At 41.3% G+C, this 16,611-nt stretch overlaps 1 protein-coding gene across 3 annotated transcripts in view; it reads right to left on the bottom strand.

The window, feature by feature from the left end:
• The window catches only part of SPTBN1 (spectrin beta, non-erythrocytic 1), a 196,850-nt gene extending 180,593 nt beyond the window's left edge, over window positions 1-16,257 (bottom strand). Inside the window, exon 1 of one of the 3 annotated variants that reach the window (XM_032352123.1) lies at window positions 16,021-16,257. The gene's annotated coding sequence lies outside the window, so the exon portion shown is untranslated. Of the gene's footprint in view, window positions 1-15,019; window positions 15,045-15,308; window positions 15,387-16,020 lie in introns of those variants that run through there. The other 2 variants (XM_032352125.1, XM_032352126.1) reach the window with 2 other exon arrangements.
• Between the last annotated feature and the right edge of the window lie 354 nt (window positions 16,258-16,611).

Raw genomic sequence — 16,611 nt, 5'->3', positions numbered from 1 at the left:
CAGCATGGAGGTTCCTCAAAAAGTTGAAAACAGAGCTACCCTACAACCCAGCAAACGCACTACTGGGTATTCACCCTAAAGATACAAATGTAGTGATCTGAAGGGCCACATGCACCTGAATGTTTATAGCAGTAATGTCCACAATAGCCAAACTATGGAAAGAACCTAGATGTCCACCAGCAGATGAATGGATAAAGAGGTCGTATATATATATGTATATATATATATATATATATATATAGTATTCCATTGTGTGTGTGTGTGTGTGTATACACACACACACACACACACAATGGAATACTATGCAGCTATCAAAAGAAACTAAATCTTGCCATTTGCAATGACGTGGATGGAACTAGAGGGTATTATTGCTGAGCAAAATAAGTCAATCAGAGAAAAACAATTATCATATGATTTCCCTGATACAAGGAAGTTAAGAAGCAAAGTTGGGGGTTTGGTGGGTAGGGAAGGAAAAAAATGAAACGAGATGGGATCAGGAGGGAGACAAACCATAAGAGACTCTTAATCTCATAAAACAAACTGAGGGTTGCTGGGGGGAGGGAGGTAGGGAGAGGGTGGTTGGATTATGGACACTGGGGAAGGTATGTGCTATGCTGAGTGCTGTGAAGTATGTAAACCTGGCAATTCAGACCTGTACCCCTGGGGCTAATAATACATTATATGTTAATAAAAAATTAATTTTCTTTAAGATTTTTTTTTTTTTTTTTTTGACAGAGATCACAAGTAGGCAGAGAGGCAGGCAGAGAGAGAGGGGGAAGCAGGCTCCCTGCTGAGCAGAGAACCTGACCTGGGGCTCAATCCCAAGACCCTGGGATCATGATCTGAGCCGAAGGCAGAAGCTTTAACCCACTGAGCCACCCAGGCACCCCCAAAATAAAAAAAAAAATTTTAAATCAAGGAATGTGTAAAAGAAAGACAAAAACATAAAAAAATTGAGAAATCATAGGTTTGATATTTTCCAAACTGCCAAAATACCATATAGAGAATTTATTTGCCATTGAAGAATGAAAAGATTAATACATCTAAAGAAGCTAAGTATCTCCCTCCACATGTTTTCCACAAAATATTTTTCAACACTGTAAAAAAACAAAATGTTGTTTACATATTCTAAAAGCACACCTAGAAAAATAGCCTCAATTCTACTTACCAAAGGCCTAATAAGTATAAACTACAAATCTCTGTATAAAGACACTAACATAAGAGCCAGAAATAATGTTTCTATACACGAAGAACCCCTCTGAAATATGTGTAAGATACTGAAAGTGACAAAGCACAATTCAGGACTTAAAATCGAATGACAGCGATGTATAAGAAACAATAAATCTAATGACAGCAATGTAGGGTACTCTTTAAAAAGCCATAACACTATTGCAATTAGTCTAAGCCCAAATTCATAATGGACTTCAAATTAGAGGATAATTACAATATCTGTTAATACCATCTTTCTAGAAATTTGGTTTGTATTGAAGCCCTCCTAGAGGAAGTTCACTCACTGTTTTCACATTATATTTAACATCTACATCCTCTCTGTTATTTTATTTCCACTCGGTAACCTAAGTATTGTTTTTTTAAAAAATTTCACCTTCGCAGCACCCATGCTAATAAATAGGTTGACTGGATTATCCTCTGAAGCAACCTCCATCTCTACTTAGTCACCCCTCACCCTCTGCAGGCAACGATCGTGTCACTATTAGTCTCAAACCTGTACAGGACCCCTTCTAAAGGCCGCACAACCCCACTCCTGTTTTGTTTTTGTCATCCTGACTTTAAAAAAAAAAAAGCCCCCTTTTTTTTTTTAATGGAAAGACCAGAATTAGAATGTAAATCAATTACAAACAAGAATTAAGTACTGCAGATAAAATAACACAGTCAAAAAAGGAATAAGCAAAGAAAAAAAAGATTCTGCAGGACTGTAACCAATGCCTTTCACTATGCTTCTATAAGGTTCTAACATTCAAACACCATAATTCATATCCACATGACTATCCAACATACAAAATATAGGGCTTTTTTTTTTTTTTAAACCTTTCGGGGCCCAAATTTCTATTCAAACCGCAATTAGGGAGTAGGGTGGGCAGGGCAGGGGAACCTCCATGTGAAGTCTGAGATAATGCATCACCAATTAGTCCAGATAAAACCATGCAAGGTAATATGTGACACAGAAGTATTTTCCTACATACAGGCGCAAGTTTTTTTAAGACTGCTAGAACAAAAAAAATAAATAAAAATAAACCTTACTAAAGGGGATAGCTACCATTTCTATTTCTTGGTAATACATCTAGAGGAATGATTTTGCTCAAGTGAAATGATAAGTTTGAAACGCTTCTGCTCAACTATAGCTATTTTAAGTCAGGCCAAGGCTGCATTAGTGCTTGTCATACAGCTTGCTCCCAATCTCTTGGCAGTTCTCCAATGCATTCCAACTTCTTATGCACAGCCTTGCTGGAATCACATCCCACTTATCTCTAAAGACACACTAAGTAAGATGTTGCCACATTACACAACCAACCTGCCATCTATTCCCATCAGATCACTTTGCACAATGTCTGACTAAAAAAAAGAAATCAGACCACCATCTGCGTGGATACGGTTTAGTCCAAAAATCCAATTTACATTGGCCCCCAAAACAAATATCAGAATACTGCTCAAAAACAAAATTGAGAATTGAGAATACTGCTCAAAAAATTGAGAATACTGCTCAAAAAAAAAAAAAAAGAAAAGAAAAAACCACCTGGGGAAAAACGCTGTACTCCACTGCCCAAAAAAAGGTTGAATACTCACCAACTAAGGAAGAAGAACTGACATGGAAGGGGAAAAAGCAAGATCACATCTTAAAAAAGAAATGCCTTAACTACGGATGTTAACGCTTAGCCATGTTCCCACTGTTTACATCTTGAAGCAAATTATTAATCAGTGTATATTTTAAAGGATCATCTCAGTATTTAATGAGTCCCGTTACTTCCTTTAAAACAACAATTTAACATAGCAATACATCCTCTAAGTCAATGTACTCTCTAATTGTTAATATTTGGCCAAAAAAAAAAAAAAAATCCTCTTCAAAAACAATCTGGAATGGTTAACCACATGCTGCTACATTCCATTCTCACTAAAAAAAATATATTTAATTAGCACATTTGAGCCTCATGCTCTGCACAGCTGCACAACATTCCAGTGATAGGCCAGCTATCATATACTCTCTACATTGAATATCTACTTACTTTAAAGGTTAAGAAGACCGAGAACCAGTTCTCAAATATGATCCACTAAAGATTATTTCATTTATTTCATATGAACAAAAGTTTCCTTTAACAACGAAAATATATACTATAATTAGGAATAAAATAGTCACACAAACATTCACTAACAAAGTAATTCTTCAGAGCTGGAAATACATATCTATCTGTATCTATATCTATATACATATACATAAATATATATGACACTCCACCGGCAGATAAGAGTACTCTTCCTCAGGAATAACACAATAAATTAACCTGCTCTCTAATTAAACTTTCACCCTTTATGAATCAAACAAGATTTTAAGAGCTAGGATGAAAGCTAGTGTTCTTAAAGTCAGGAACACACACTTCAAAAGCAAAATAAGCATTTCAAAATGAAAAATCATCCTAATTGTCAAGGAAACTCAGAAATTCTTTTAGGGGAGCCTGGGTGGCTCAGTGGGTTGAGGCAGGCCTCTGCCTTCAGCTCAGGTCATGATCTCGGGGTCCTGGGATCAAGCCCTGTAGCAGGCTCTCTGCTCAGCAGGGAGCCTGCTTCTCTCTCACTTTCTGCCTGCCTCTCTCTGCCTACCTGTGATCTCTGTCTGTCAAATAACTCTTTAACAACAAAAAAAAAAGAAAGAAAGAAAGAAAGAAAGAAAGAAATTCTTTTAGCAGTGGGTATTGATTTAAAAACAAACAAAGAGACAAAAAACAACCACCACCACCACCACCACCACCACCACCACCTACCTTTAAAACAAAGAATAAAACACAAGGTGCGTGCTGGCTTCCCTGCTGTTCAAACGGCACATGAATGTCTGTGCTCCAGGATCGTGGTCATCCTTGACTCCACCCAGGAGATAAGTTGGGTATTTAAGGACAGCTGGCAGCACAGAGTTGTCAAGATCACTGTGAGAAAGACCAGGCTCCTCTCAGAGAAGTTACCCAACTGATACTTCTGACCACCGCCTCCTAAAAAAGTGACAGGTGCACTCATCCATTCAGAGGTCCGGATAAGGCCACATTCCGGCCCCCTGTTCTCCCCTATCCTGGGGCGCAGGGACCACTGTGAGCACTGTCTCATCTCAATGCTCCCCAAGTGCGAGACCCAATGTGTGCAGCTACCTGGGGGTTAAGCTGAGATTCCCCGCTGCAGGCTTCAGACAGGCCAGGCACATTAACAATCACAGCACTTCCCTTGAGGAGTTGTGCAGGTCCTCAAAAAGAATGATTCCCATCAGGTCAGGAGTGCGGGAAGAATCCCTTATTTGGAGAGAGGAAGTCCATGTAGTGCTGCTGAGCCCCAACCCCCAATCAGCCAGCCCAGCTGAGCTTCCCCCTGAACTGTAAAAGGAGCTACCACTGGCCTTCAGTATTTAAACCTGGTTAGAAGCACATTTGCCACACTTCCTCCAGGCCCACCACTCCAGACAAGACCAGTAACAACCAGAGTACCTCATAGAAACTGCTAGGAAGGGCTTACTTTCTCTTCCAGTAAAAGAGTAATTCACCCCTCGTCCCACTCTTTTTCCTAAGCACACAAAAAACCCTTTTAGCACCTTCTTCAGGAAAAGGCCAAATACTAGAATTAAGGCAACAAAGTGCTAGCGAGTCAACTCCATCCATCCAATGTCCCAAGGCTTAAACAATTGGCTTGCATAATCAAATAAGTATTTTGCTTCTTCCCCTTGAAACAGATCCTAGATCAAAAGATAGAATTTTAAAGAATTCAGGCAATACAAAGACCCTAAGAAAGTTGAGCTCTTAGCGTATGCTTTCAACAATCACAACCAAACTGGCCCAGTAAAATTTATTACCTTTAAAACCAAGATTCTAATAACCACATCCATTCCATTTGTAACACTGTTATGGGGTAGCTGTTTTAAAGATTCTCCAAAATCTGAAGATAAAAGTAAAATCAGATGTTGTCCAAAGCATATGGAGATGTCCCTCAAGGGAATTAATGCAGCTCTGATGAGAATTTTTTCCAAAACAAAACAGAAAGCACATATTATCTAATGAGAACTTAATTTCTGGTATTTTTCCACTATAAAAATTTTTTTCAAAGAAACAAAGTATAATAAAATATGGATTTTGTTTATTTACCACTTTTCTTTAACATCCCTACCACTAAAAACAGTTCAGGGCAACAGACAGTGTCCATGCCATATCTTTAAATAAGACCAGGAATAAGATTTTATGTTTTGTCATGCTACATGTATTGAAAGGAAGAGTAATAAACATCATCAAGTGATTATTTAGACTGTCAAAACTTGACATCTTTAGCCCGAGATCTGAGAATGTGGCCCTTATTTGAAGGATCAGTATATGCACTGGGAAAAAGGTTTAAAGGATCAACACCAAAATGTTAACTGCATGCTGTTGAAGTCACTAAATATCTAGTGATTTCAATTTTCTTCTTTGTTTTCATTTTTATTTTCTATATGATCTAAAATAAAAATTTATATTTTGGTAATAAAATATTTTAAAACTTTTATGTTAGATGATTTTATGCTAATTTATAGCTTTTTGAAAGTACACATTCTTCAGAAGCCATTCAGAAAACTATACTGCATAGAGTCGCAGACACTGTCAAATATTCAAGGATTCTAAGAAAGCAAAAAAGAAAATTAGTATTTTAACTTTTTTTTAAAAGATTTTAAAAATTTATTTATTTGACAAAGATCACAAGTAGGCAGAGAGGCAGGCAGAGAGACAGAGGAGGAAGCAGGCTCCCCGCCGAGCAGAGACTGGATAAGGGGCTGGATCCCAGGACCCTGAGATCATGACCTGAGCTGAAGGCAAAGGCTTAACCCACTGAGCCACCCAGGCGTCCCAATATATTAACTTTTAAGACTATTGTACTCACGAAAAAAGCACTCCCTTGCTAGAGATTTAAAAATACAATGGAAAATGTTTAAACATCACAGAACAAAATAAATAAGCATTGTTTTAGGGAAGCATCTAGGTTTCCCTTCCCCTCTAAATAAGAAAGATAAAAGGGCTAAAAGGAGGAGGGGTGTAAACCACGATAAGGGCATGTTTTACCCCACCAAAGACTGTACAGCTGGTGAAGAACATTCCAGGAAAATTGTACAGCCTTTGAATGTTTACATTTAGCCTTGAAGCAAACACACTAGGACAATTATCCCTGAACCTGCTATCAAAGAGAGTAAGGAAACAACAAGAAACCTCACTGAGAGCCAGAGGCAGTAGCCATAGAGGCCAATCTCCTGGAGGATGTTTTTTACCAGCTCCCTTGTGGCCCAGTTCCTACATCTTTTCCCACACTCCACGGAAGTAATAAAATACCAAGGCTCTAACAAAGTGCACACTTAAAGAATGGAAAAACCTTTTCAAAATTTCAGGCTCTTTATGCCTTTAGTATTGAGACTGCTTTTCTGTAAGTTCCGGCAGGAGAAAAAAAACTGAATAGCAAAGGGTATATTTAGCTGATTAATCATTTTACTTATTAGTTTTTATCCATCTAAAATGAGGCTTATCATGGTGTTAGGATATTTTTGATAAAAAGCAAGTGCTTATTGTTAAGTACTTCCAAAAATTTGGGAAATGTGGAGAGATTAAATTAGAGCTCTTAACCACAATCTCATCACCAAGAGATAGCCACTTTCTAAGCACAGACATATTTAATTATAGATATATACTGCCAAATAATAAATTCTGCTTATTTATATATCGTTCTGCATTCCATCCTAGTTCATCTGTTAGGTAAAAGTCTGTAATTATGTTCTAATACAGAATTTATTGCCCAACCAATGGCTTAAAGTTTGTATGTTACAGATCAGAAATAGAAGGATGCTACAGATTGTAGAGCAGAGATGTCAAATGGCTCTAAAAATCATTCAGGTGTTTATTCCCATAATTTAGAGTTTACAAAGGATGGAATTATGACACCTATAAACAGGGGTCAGTTTTAAAGCAATCTTGAAATTATAACATCTTACTTCCAGATCTCAAAGCACACTTAACCTAAAACCTTCCTCAATCAACCACTTAAAACTGATAGCAGAAAAAAACCCACAAAATTCATGGAAGTAAATCAGTTCATTTCTACAAGCTACATTTTACAAAGTACCAACACAGCTGGGAATTTAGGCCATAAAACAGAACTATTTCCTCCCAAATATTTCCCCCAAAGGTGAAGGGCAATGTGATTCATTCCTGAGACTCACTTTCAAAATGTTATCTCCACACAGTTTCCCACGTTAAAAGTCTTAAAATAGCCCGCTGCCTCCTTTCATCGTGGAGATTAATCAATCATACATATATCCCTCTGTCTCACCTATGTGATAGAGAGATACAATAAATATCACATATATATATATATATATACACACATACATAAAAATTTGCTTTCATCCGAAGAAGAAAAGCTTTATTAAAATTCATTCCTCTCACACTTAGCCTATAATATTCCCAAATGGTGAGAAACCATTAATCGAAAGTAACAGGAATCTGGAGTTATTTTTATTTTAAAATTTTCACTTAGAATTTCATCTGCTTTTCTGACCAATTTCAATGAAACATGATGGTCTAATGGTTACAAAATTAGCTTCAGCAGCTGTGCCTGGGTTTCCACAAGTGAGAACAAGTGTGTCAAAGAAGTCCACTGCCCTCTTTCTGCACAAGGATGTTGTTTGGAAATACTAAAGTATCCTGGTCACCTTTTCAGCTGACCCAGGTTAGTGTAAAGTCAAGTTAGCTTTCCATCATATCTAAAGCTCTACTTTTCTCTGAGGCCTATACCCTGAAGACACTAACTTAACTCATTTTTTCTCTGCTCTTAGAAAAGTGGACAGAAGGACAAGTAAGACAATTCTTTAGAAATTTAAACTATTCCTTACCAATGACCTATAAGTGGCCAGATTCACTTTTTTCTTTCCTTTTTTTTTTTTTAACAATTAACATAAAGTGTTGCTTGCTTTTTTGATTATTAAAAAATGGCCCTCCTGGCAGTCTATTATATTTACTGTATTCTCTATGTGTAAAATATTTCAAAACTCAAGGAGAAACCTTAAGTCATAGGAATTTCCTTTCTTACAAGAAAGGAAATCACCCATCAACCCACCATCCAAAGCATTAACATTTTAATGTATTTCCTTCCAGTCTTTTATTTAATATAACAAAACCGGACTTATACCCTATTGTATAGCATTGCATAAAGGTATTTCCACTGAATATTATATTGTTAGCATTTTCCCATTTCAGTAAAATTCTAACAAACCATTATTATTTAAAGAACTATAATGAATTCCATCCCATTCTCTGTGCCATAATTTGAGTATGTCCCATTTGCTTTTTCACTATAAATACTGGTAAGAATATCCTTGTTTAAAAATCTGTCCTTATTTTTATTTCTTTCTTTTAGGTTACAGAAATACAAGTGGGATTTCACTCCAAAAAGTATAAGCATTTAAGGTTTCTATTATGTATATATAACCCAGTTTCCTCTACTAAGTTTGTATTAATCCAAATATTCTCCCAACAGATAATGCAGAGTTCCTATTTTATAGCCTTATTTACGCACCAATTAAAGTGGAAAAATTAATCTAATTGTTTTGTGTTTCAAATTACTGGTGAATTTGAATAATTTAATATAGTTATTATTGGCTTCTTTGATTTCTTCTTTTATAAACTGTTCATATCCTTTCCTCCAAATAGTAGGACTTTAGTGTTTCCTTGTTTGTTAAAAACAGGCATTAGTTAGGTTTGCCTTTCCTATAATTAAACATGATACATACAGACAAGTTTAACATAGACTGAACCTAGCATTATTTATCTAATTGATGGTATATTTACTGGAATGTATCTTTTCTGAAAAAATCAAAATATTTATTTGAAAGAAAACAAAGTTGAGACTAAGCAAACTATCCATGTCTCGTGGTAATTAAAATGTATTGTGATAGACAGTAGATTATCTCACTTAACTTTAACAATCCTTTGTGATAGGTACCACCATGCAGATGGAGATACCAAGGCTCACAGAGAGGTCAAGGTAGTATGCCCAAGGTCACTCAGCCTGTACAGGGAGTCACCAGGTTGTGTACTTCCACAGCCTAAAGCTCAGGACCCTTGCATCCAACAGCCTTCCCATCAGTCACTCTGGCTCTGATCTCTCTCAACTCTTCCAACATTATCTCCACTGAGGTTCTGCTGGAACCTCAGACTGAACATGTTCAAAGTTAAAACTGATTCTCTTCCCAACTAGATCTTCACCATTCCCAGGGTCTATTTCTGTCATCATCCAAGTCTGAAATCCATGTCACCTTAGCTCCTCATCCACTTAGACCTACCTTCCATCCATTCATTCTATGAGCAATTGGCACAGGATTGGGCCATCACAGCCTTTCTCCCATCTCTCCCCTCCTTCTCATTCTCTTGGTTACCACCTTTACCTGCTCCCTTAACCTCCAGACCCTCCCATCATCCCCCCCCCCCCCCGCCGCCACAATCACCTATTTCCTCTCTCCCTGCTTTTGATTACTTCCTGTTCCACTCTATTTTGAACTCTGCCAGAGTGCTGTTACTCAAATGTCTTATGATCACAAAATTTTGGGGTTTATACAGGATCTTAAAATTAAGCATGAGATCCAATTAACTGGTAGTTACTGCCTAGAGCACTATGTTGAGAATGTTACTGAGGTTTTACCTCAGTTCTGTGGAAAAAGAGTGTCATGCCTGATTTTCTAGTTCTGCCAGGGAAGGAGGGACTGGCGCCCAGGTGCATGTTTTAACCCCCACTATAATTTCACCTAAGTTCTTCATTTTATAAATTTAGAACTGAGACCAAAAGAGTAAATGGCTTGCCAAAGTCACACACCAAGTCAATAAGAGGTCTTTTATCTTCTGGGACATTAGAGAATATATTTTATACAGTAGAGTATATAGTCTTTAGATCCAGGAACTAAATTTTATTCAGCATTAAACCAGCACACACCATCACTCTAACCCAATTTCAAGCCCTGGCAAGAGAAGGTATCCAATAATTTGTTCACTGAATCAAAAACAATATGGCAGAGTAATCTTAGAGTAGCAGCAAAAGGAGAACAGTAGTATAAAATGCTTCTTGGTAAAAAGACCTATAATTACTCTACTTTCAAGAACAGGAACCTGAGCTGACAATGGGTTTCCAGTAAGTGGTCTTGTACAGCCTGTGCTGATCAATACATAAATCCCACTGTAACAAAACCTTTTTAAAAAATAAAAGAATAAGCTGTTTATTAGCTCTTTTGACATAAAAATATCAAGGAAGTTTTTGGAAAGCATTTAGAAGAGGTCAGTGGCTCATACACCTTAGGTAGTTTGAAGAGAAATAATGAAACTGTTATTAACTGAACACCTACTATGTACTTAGCACTGTACACTACTGTCTCCCATCCGTATCAGGAAGTATTATCATTTCAATTTTAGGAAAATGTTTCTATTTCAATAAGGAAACTGGTTTCAAGAGTAATGAATTATCCCAAGGCCAGATCCTAACTGTGACCACATGGCTAGTATACAACAGCATTAGGATCTGAGCCTAGATACATTTGATACCGAAACTAATGCTCTTTCCCAACTGAAAAAAGAAATTTTCCTGCCATAACAAAATTGTCCTTGCAAACCTTAAAGAACAAAAATTGATTATGACTCAACCGAAATTACGGATGACTGTTCATCAAATGAAACCAAAGAGCTTTTAAAAACAAACACAAACTGTGAGGTAATTTTTGTGATACATATAATCCACAGGGATTAGCAGACAATCTACATAAAAAACTCCTACAAATCAGTAAGAAACAAATCTAAAAGATAAGTAGACAAAAAGCTTAACGGGAACTTTACAAAAGAAGGAGCTCAAATAGCCAATAATATAAATACTTAACCTCACTGATCAGAGAAATGGCAAATAAAAAGACTGAAGAGATATCATTTCATAAATATCAATGGGACAACATTTTAAAGTCTGGTAAATGAAGTAGTGGCAAAGTTGTAGAATGATTATAACATGTACACTACTTGTAGGAACACAAATAGTATGATCACTCAGGAAAAAACATTTGGCATATTTAGTAAGGTTGATGATACACATACTCCATTATCCAGCAAATTTTACTTGTGAGAGAGACACACAAATGTGTGTGTGCTTGCATCTATCTCCATATATGTATTAAGAGACATATAGAAGACATATTCACAACAGTCTTTTTACAAGAGCAAAAAACTAGAATCAATTCAAATCTCTCTCTAAAGCAGTAGGAATAAATAAGTGGTCGTAGAATACTATGTAGCAGTAAAAATGAATGCATCACAGCCCCAAAATGAATGAATCTCAGGAATATAATGTTAATTTAAAGTGAAAGTCTCAGAAAAATACATAAAGTGTAATTTCTTTTATATAAATTTCAAAAACATACAAAACCCATAAAGATAACCCATAAAGAAGAGCAAGGGAGGGAATGATAAACATAAAGTCAGGACAGTGGCTACTTCAGTCGGGATGACAGAGGATCAATCACACAGGCAACTATGAATACACAATGATAAGATTCTTCTTCCTGAACTGGGTGATGGGTGCCTGAGCGCTCAATGATTTATGGTTCTGTAATAGATCTTTTATGAGCATTATTTTGTACATACAAATCACTTAATTAAAAACTTTAAGAAGGCAACGGACCAGAAGGGCAGGACACTGAATATACCAGAAGTAACTGATGACAGAGAACAAGATGACAGAGAAGATCAAAGGGAGCAGAGGGGCACTTGCACTCAGGGGTTTAGCTTCCTGGACTCCAATTCTGCTATCTCAAAGCCAATGCCTTTTTATCTAGGCAGGGAGGGGAGACTGTTTTTCAACTTTAGAGGTGTTCTGGAAAAGAACTAAAAAACTTCACTAGTCTAAATAACTATTAAAAAATAGGGCTCCTCCATCTAAAAATTAAAGAACTTTACAAAGTATTTCTGTATTAAATGATTTACAGTCATTGCATCCCTTTCTTCAACACCACTTAGTAACCCAAGGTGGGGGGGGATTGGGCTGATATTTCAGGCAAAATAAAAACAAAAGAAAGATACCAGAAGGATATGGAAGTCCCCTTAGCTGAAGGAGTAGAGCAGTTTCTCCATTTAACATGCATACAAGTCACTTGGGGTCTTGTTAAAATGCAAATCCTGATTGGATAGGTCTAGGATGAGACCTCTAAGAATCTGCCTTCATAAAAAGAACCTGACTTGGGTGTTCCACAAACCTCACTATTGCAACAAGAGACATTATGAAAACACCTTCTCCAGGGACGGCTAAAAACAGAAGTGTGGGTGTCTCTAATTGGGATAGTTTCATTTTACCCACCAAGATAAAGAAATTGAGATACTCTTCCTACACTATATAAACTTGGGTACAGGATACCTGTTATCAGAAAAATCAAGAATACTAAACTAGGTCTTTTGCAAAGAAAAGGTGCTCTGAGAGGCAACAAAGATTGAAAACTTAAAAGAGAAATCCATGAGAAGTTTTACTCACTTCGACAGTAGCCTTTCCAGAAGGGATATTAACCCTTTCCTTATGGAAGAATTGTTTCCCAGTGGTACTGAAGAAACCAGAACTACCAAAAAGAAATGCACAGAACAGTAATTAAAGACTGATTATAATGCAGATGTTGGTCATGGCCCAACATAGTCAAAGGAGCATCACACAGGTCTATATATTACATATGTATGTGTGTGTGAATAGCTCTAGAATTCTAAGAATACGCTCTTAAAATGAAAAGCTTATTATTTTAACAGAAACCACATCAAATAATTCCCACTCATCATGTCTGTTTAATAGTAGTAAAAACCCTTCCATCTCAAAATAGTACTTCTGCATGTAGAGTCATGATTTCATACAGCACTCAATAACCACTCAGACTCTTCCAAGGAAACACCAATGCCAAGTCTCCGCTAAGAATGTGTCACAGCAGAGTGAGGTCTTCTCACTTGCTCCTACAACATCACAGACTGTTGTTACTAGTCTCACCCTAAGAGACGCTCTGCACAAAAAGCCCGCACAGCAGTTTCCTCACTGCCCCAATACTTACTCTCAGATGAAGTGTTCAGTTAGTCCAGAGATAACAGAAAGAGTGTAGCCTAACAGAATTCTGCACCTGGTGTGTAAGTCAGAACAGCTAAACCCCCTGTGCCATCAACACAGGGTATTTTTTACAACATAATAAATCCAAAATGTCTGGATAATCCTTGGAAACAATACTCCCAAACATCTTTAGGCATCACAACCCAAGCAACGATGAAATCCAAATTCAAAAATATTCTACATTGTAATGGCCCTCTATTAGAGAAACGCAAAAACAATGCACATAAACCACACACTGATATGCAGTTCCACTCTGCAGAACCACATAAAACCAAATGGGGGATTCATTAGAGATTTTTAAAAAATAAAAGTAGATATGCCCTTGCACTGAAGCACTGACCTTACCTTCCAGTTAGCATACTGAAATTCCCTTTTTCACGTATACATTTTAGAAGAGGTGACATTTAGATGTCTCTCATTTGCCATCCCACATTGAATAAATGAATTGTAGAAGTGACATTTAAAAGAGAAATTCCCAGGGTTTCCAGACTAAACAGATGAGGACTTTGGGAATCATCTTCCTCTAACCAGATACCAGCCACAGAGGCCTCGGTGGTCTGCCTTTCACCACCCCAACCCTCCCAGCCACATCTGCAAAAAATACGTACGCAAAAAAATACATATAAACAAACACAAATGCAGTCAGTTACCATGATAATCCCATTAGTCATGACTGGATACTTAACGCAGCTATCTAAATCAATCTGACTACCAATATACCAACAATCATGACACTCACTTACCTAACAATCCTTAATAGAAGAATCCAAATCTCTTAACTGTGCTTAACAGAAAAAGCAAATGATAAAAAGAAAGCAAATACGGGTTAAAGAAACAATTTATCCACCAAAAAAACACGTCTTTCTTAAAACAACTTACTGAATGTTAATATTTTTTTTAAATGTCTCAGGGACATAATAACTAAAACACATTAATCCTTTCATTAAAAAAAAAAACGGTTTCCTATAGGAAAAATCATATTCTTAGTATTAACCAGAAAGAGGTTATTAACCAGAGAGAATTAAAGAGAGAGGTACTGTAATGGTATCGTCGTTAAGCTTCAATTAATCACTCTTCACATACGAAGAAATCGATGGATAGCTGGGTTGTAGTCACAGATTATGGGTAACGCACAGAAAAACAGTGCGACTCCCGATACTGACTGCACCAGTGCCTCCGCACACCACCGGGCCTGTCCGCCCTGCAGCCCCTCCCTACCGCTCAGGTCCCTCAGTCGGAGATCAGATTCCGGTCCGCACCGCAGGCCGGCTCTCTCAGCCTGCATTAGCTCTGCAGGACGCCCCTTCGTCCGAGCACTGTCCCACTGTCCGACCGGCGGGGCGGGAGGGGTCACCCCAAAGAGCAGCGCCCCCCCCCCCTTCACGGCTAGGTGACCTGGTCCTCCTGACGCCACATCCAGCTGAAGCAGCATGACAAGGTAGAAGCAGCTCCCGGCCGCGGCCAAGGGCAGCCCCAGGCCTGGGTGGGGCCGGGCGGGGGCCGCAGGCGCCGAGTGGCCGTGCCAAGCCCCGGCAGCGAGAACCAGGGGAGGCTGCGATACTGCTGCATTGTGCTGCATCACGGCGAGGGCACTGGGAGCCATCCATCTTGCCAAAAAAGCACATCCCCGCCCAAATAAACCCACCGAATCCATTTTTCTCCTCTGCTGAAGCACCCCCACACTCGCCCTCTCCTTGCTCTGAGGCCCGGCTTTTGACTGGAAAAATAATGGACTTGGTTTGTATACTGACATCGACAACACTCCCCTCCCCATCTGACGACAGGCACTTGGCATCGTTCCTCTCACAAAAACAAAGAGAAGGCTCCCCCCCCCCCAAAAGAGGGCCGCGGGCGCGGTGTGAAGGATGAGAATAGGGGCTTCCAGCCAACCCCCGCCAAAGGCCGGCCCGGAGGGTCCCCGCGCTGGTACAAACCTGTTGAAGAGCGGGTGGCTGGAGCTGAAGGGCGGGCGCCGACGCGGCTCCGCGCCCCAAGGCGGCTCACGCCCAGCCCTGGAGAGTGGGGACGGCGGTGAGGGCGGGGGACCCGCGCGAGGATGGGCGGCGGGGAGGGGGGGCGCCGGGCCGCCGCCTCCGGCTCAGCTGCAGCGCGGCGCAGCGGGGACCACGCCTGGCCGCATCCCCCGTACCGTTACGCGCGGAGTCGGGCCCTGTCACCGCCGCCCCCGCTCCCCACCAGCCCCGGCCGCAGGGAGCACACCCGAAAATACGCCCTCCCTGCTGCCCACTCCGTACCCACCCCCGCGCCGGGGGCAGCTGCGCCCTGCGGGAGGGAGGAGGCGGTGGAGGCAGAGAGAAGGAATCGGCGCCGCTGCGCCCAAGGATGGGGCTGGGTCACCCCGGTGCGCAAGGGGTGCCGTGTTCCCTCACTGCGGAGCCTGCCGCCCCTGCCCGCATAGTCCGCGTACTGATGAGCCCAGGAGACCCAGGCTCCCCGCGCCGCCCCCGCCCGGGCTCTGCAGCCTCCCTGCCCCCACGCCGCTCCCAGGGCGCAGGGCAGCGGTGGGGCAGCGGCGTCTTCCCGGCCTGGGCCCGCGCCCCTCCTCCTGCCCTCCCGCCGCCCAGGAGCCCGCCCGGGAGGCAGCCCCAGTGAGTTGGCATCTTCCTGCCTAGGCCCCCCACCTACCTCCCACGGATAAAGGGGTGGGGGCGCCGGGGTCCCGTCCTCCTCCCGCTCCTCGGCGGCCGGGCGGGTGGGCCGGGAGGCGACTCCGCGGGGCTGTCCGCGGCTGGGGCCGGGGCTCACAGGACGGGACCGGTGGGCGCTGCTGCGCGGGGCTGCGCGCTCGCTCCGGGCGGAGAGGCGGCCGAGGGAGGGACTGGAGGAATCCGCAGCCTGCACGGCAACAGCTGCACTGATTCCGGGGGCTGGGCTGGAGCGCCGGGCGGGGGGAGAAGGGGAGGGAGCAGGCAGGGAGGGGGGCGAGGGGCGGGGAGAGGGAGCGCGCGGGCTCCGGGGGCGCGCACACTCGCGCGCACACACGCTCTCTCCCGCACACCCTCCACACTCCGCTCCACACTCCGCTCTGCTCGCCGCTGCTCGCTCCCTCGGTTCCTCCCTCGCCTGCCCTCTGCGCCTGCCGGGAGCCCCACAGCCGCCCACCCGGCCCCTGCCGCGCGCGCTAGCCGAACCTCGGGCGCGTCCACGCACTCCCCGGCCCGGGCTCTGGTAGGGCCCGCCGCCGACCTCGTCCTCTGCCGCGGGGACCCATCAGGG

The sequence above is a fragment of the Mustela erminea genome, chromosome 7 (assembly GCF_009829155.1).
Source record: "Mustela erminea isolate mMusErm1 chromosome 7, mMusErm1.Pri, whole genome shotgun sequence".
Lineage (NCBI taxonomy): Eukaryota > Metazoa > Chordata > Mammalia > Carnivora > Mustelidae > Mustela > Mustela erminea.
Note: the sequence above shows the minus strand (reverse complement) of the source record. Positions and strands in the feature narration are given on the sequence as shown.